We start from the raw sequence: 4,580 nt of genomic DNA on the forward strand, positions 1-4,580 counted from the left end.
GTGGAACCTTGAGGAAAACACATTTTGAAAGTTAATGAGGGGAGAAAGAGGCAAAAAGAAGCACAAGTTGTTTCAAAAACATATGGAGAGAAGAATTCTCAACAGATTCACAAGGACCATTTGTAATCCTGACTGTCGGGTATCTGTGTGGCAAGAACAGACCACGGGGTGCTTGAGCTTATCTGCATTTATAAAATGACATTGATACGAAATCACAGATTTCACCAGTTTTATCAACAACTTGGAATGCTGTTGATTTGGTGAACTACAGTTCCAGCCATGAACACACCGGAACTGCAGTCATGTTAGTCAGTTGGTAAATCCAGTGATAGGGCCACAGCCATCCTTAGAAGGGACATATCAGCATGTGCTGTGGAAGGAACAGGATTGGAGCATTAGGTGTTCTCCTGTTTATAGGTGTTTACTTCATTCATGAGGGTGGGAGAGAAGAACCCGTGGCAGGGAGCCATTGCCTTCCCCATTAGGAGGAAGCTGGGGTTGGCAGTGTGCCTAGGATTTAAACCCAAGCACTGGGTATACATAGATAGGATGCAGATGTCTCCAGCAATGTCCTAATGACTGGATGAGTTACACACCTTGAAGCATTGTTGAAAAGATGACCCGGTTTATTCCCCTGGGACTTCTCACTCACCCATCTTCTATGGAAGGGATGACAAGACTTCCCTGAGTTCTCATGTGTGAATATGACGTTGGGGGAGGAACCCAACCTGTTGTGCACCTGTGGTTTAAGCAAGTTGTCCAAATGAGCTCTGTGATAGGGCTATACATTGAGCTATACATTGCTTCTCCAGATTTAATAGTAGAGCCAACTCAGGTTAGCATGATCTACCTGATCCTATCCCTTGATGAAACTGTGGCCTTTCTATCCATCAGCCACCATGCCTAACGGAAGCTACCCTTTTCCAGAGCTTTCTGCAACATCTGGGTGGTAAACTAAAAAACCTAAGAAAAAGGAGCCACAGTTTGCATTTCCACCAAGTGTTTGTGTTTCTTGCCAGCCCTGTTGTCTCTGGCATAAGCCACTGGATTGTGGACATCTGCTGACAAATTTCAGATCACATTTCAAACTACAAGTGTCTCACAAGTCAGCATGTCCTCCAAGCAGAGCCAAGCCACGGGCAATCATCATGACCTGTGCCTCTCTTCACAGCAGCTTCTACTTCAGTCACAACTAATATATACACATATATATTTAGTTTGTAGCTTTCCTTGCAAGTAACACACTGGGTGTAATCACCATCTGGCCCCTTTACTTCCCAGTGGGGCTCTGAGTGCTTGTTGTTGACCTTGCTGGCCTTGTATTGGGATGAAAGCCACCCTCTTATTAAATCAGAAGCTGAACAGGACCCTTGACCCCAGATTCCAAGACAAGTCTGAGGCAGGCCTCGTCATGACTTCAGACTGTGTGGCATTTAAATGCCGACATCTCTCCAAAAATCCAACTGATGCAGGCAGGAGGCTGTGCATGGCTTTTCATATCTGAGTTCTTATTTGTATATATAAAAATAAAAGGAATATGTCACGGGAAATTCAGAGCTGACATGCAGGGAAGAGAACTGGTAGGGAGAGAGGGAAGTTGCCCAGGACGTGGGACCTGAAGGGTTCCTGGAGTGGCTAGGGCGTCTCCTAGGTGACCACCATGGCTAATATGCTGCCTGTCATCTCACTATTCACATGGCTTGCCAGCCTCTGCAGATCCTCTGTTGTGCGTTAAAGATTGTGAGTCGTTGAGCATGCCCTGTCTCAACCCTCGTCTGTCCTGAAAAGCTCACAGTGTAGCAACTCTGAATGAGACAGGTTGGGCAAGGTGAGAATGTCTGCTGTCCTCAGGCCTGTGTGCAGGGCTTGGTGAATTCTCCGGTGCCTGGAACCTAGTGGCCAGTGAACTCTGTACCCTAAGATCAGAGGGAATGAGAGATTCCCTTAGAATCAAGTGCACTCTTGACTCCCAGGTAGGAGAGGTCAGCATAGCATTACATGTCCACATTGGTTTCCAGCTGAGCCAGTTTGGGGTCTCCTACTGCCCTGGGGATATCTGCATGTTGCTCATATTTTTTTTTCTCACTAATAATCAGAAAGAGAGGTCAACAGAGTTTATTCTACTTCTGATTTCCAACTCACGACTCATCTCCTTAACTTTGTCCACTGTGCTGGTAAAGGCCTCACCTTTCCCATGCTGTTTTTTACTACATTTTTTTTTTAATATTTTAGTTTTAGAAACTCAGTTTAATTATTGTGGATGCATTCTAATTATCTGGTAGATTTCTTTCACATCTGTTTTCTTGACCTAAATTTCTCTTGGTGTGTTTTCCATTAATTGATTTTCATTGTTAACTTTTTCCTCTGGGTCTGGTTTCCTGTGCTTTGTGATGTTGGGTGAAAGCCAGCCCAAGGCAGCAAACTCTACAAAGACACTGGACGACGTCATCTCTCCATAGCTGCTCTATATTACCTAGCAGGTGGTTATAGCCAGATCACACCTGTACAAGCCTGAACATTCCATGACCATGGCCTTTTCAAGCCTGGTCTACTTCTGAGTCAACCTCACAGGAGAGTAAAATCCACCAACATCTCAACCAAACGCTTCAAATCTTTTGACTGTCTTGGCTTTGCCACCTTCTACTCATCTTTTATATTGCAGCTTGAGAATACCTCAATTTCTTGAGAGTGGGCTTGTCTCCCTTCACCTCTCATCTTTCTAGGGTGAGTTGTTGGGCTTTAGTTAAGCATTTATTATTTATTTATTGGAAGTCAGAGTTACAAACAGAGGGAGCAACAGACAGAGCTTTTATGTGCTGCTTCACTACCCAGTTGGCTGCTCCAAAGCCAGGAACCAGGAACTTTGTACTACTCTCTCACATGAACCTCAGGGGCTCAAATACTTGGACGGTCTTGTGCTGTTTTTCTCAGGCCATTAGCAGGGAGCTGGATTGGAAGTGGAGCAGACATGACTGGAACCTACCATCCCTACGCATCACCCATCACATTTCTAGTTGTTGAACTCTTTGCTTAAGAGAGTGTTAAGCTGTGAGGACTGATTTTGAACATCCCATCTTGGACTCTGTGCCATTTCCTGTTTCCCTCCTACCCACAGCCCTCGAAATTCACGTCTTTCTGATTATCCACCAATCAGATGTAACCTCCTGCCTTACCTGAGAATCCCACTCCCTAATCTCTCCATCCCCTAATTTATGGTCACATAATTTCTGTCCCCAATGCCAGCGGCCAGCACATAGCTCACATGGCCCCTCCCATCTCCTTCTTGCTCTTTCTTCCTTTCCTTTCTTACCTGGCTCTTCCTGGTCCCCCTCCGTCTTGTCCCTTCTCCTGCCCTGGAAGCCCCCACCCTGCCATGATGGCAGGAGATGTTTCCCTACTTTTTCCCTCTCCACCCCAACTCCCGTTCCTATCCTGCTGAAATAAAGGACCTCCTAACACTTCATCATCTCTGGGATTTTGGCTTGTGGTAAACTCATCGTGAAAAGAGGACTTGGCTGCGGGAATTAGCCGCATGTAACAAGGTAAGAACTTTAGGAACTTTAAGTGCATTTAAAACCTAACATAAGCCTGTGACTGCAAGGTATGGCTTTACCCATCACACCATAAAATAGCCCTCCATGGGCTGAGACTGGACTCTAATTCAATTCTGCTATTCTCAGAAGGGTTCTTGTGGGAGCTTCTGATTAGCTTTTTTCTTTTTGAGTTTTGTCTATACTTCTCATCCTTCGTTGTTGCAGGCTCCAGGGTATCAGAATTATCTCTTGAGCTTCCTTTTGTTCCAGACTCTCCAATCCTCAAGCCTGCCTCAGTCCAGGGCCACAGACTAGGTCCTTAACAGTCTTTCCCCATCTTTACAGGTAAGAAATCATCCACATGAGCTGTGCATGGGCCAAGTTTGGGAGTAGTACATGCTCCTTTTGCTTATGATTCATTGACTGTATTTAGTCACACGAGCAGTCCAGCTTCAGGAAGGCTGGGAGGTGTGTTCAGGCTCAGAAGGAAGGGGTAGGTCTTAGGAGCACATATTCAATGGCATGACCTACATCTGATGAGGGGAGGGCCTTGATTTGTGAAGGTCAATAACAGCAGAGATGTGGAAGATGAATCAGAAGGCCTCTGAAGATGTCTTCAGGCTCAGTCATTGCTGTCTAGTTCTGAATGGGGTTTATTAAAGAGTTGCCTACAGCACACTGATATGCAGGCGCATAAGAAGACGAAGTCACCCTAGTCATTTGCAAGGAGTTAAAAACAACATCCACAGTAAGTGTGCATTTTGCTGTCTGAAGACCCAAGCAGTCGTTGTCTGCAGAATTTACAATAGCTTCCCTAAAAAACACTATTTCTGCACAAATTAATTCAGTGAGTCCTCTAAATATTCAGCTTCAATGAGCTGGAATAAGTGTTCGCTGCATATCAGATAACTAACTGAGAACTCTGCTCCAGCGTAAGGTGCAAGTGCTTTTGTAGCCAAGGATACTACGAGCTTATTTCAAATTTTTGAGTGTTGTTAAATTTCATTTTATGTCTTCACTCCATGAATTAACCTACCACCTCAGGAT

Source organism: Ochotona curzoniae, unplaced genomic scaffold, assembly GCF_017591425.1.
Source record: "Ochotona curzoniae isolate NIBS_2020 unplaced genomic scaffold, NIBS_Ocur_1.0 contig_3037, whole genome shotgun sequence".
Lineage (NCBI taxonomy): Eukaryota > Metazoa > Chordata > Mammalia > Lagomorpha > Ochotonidae > Ochotona > Ochotona curzoniae.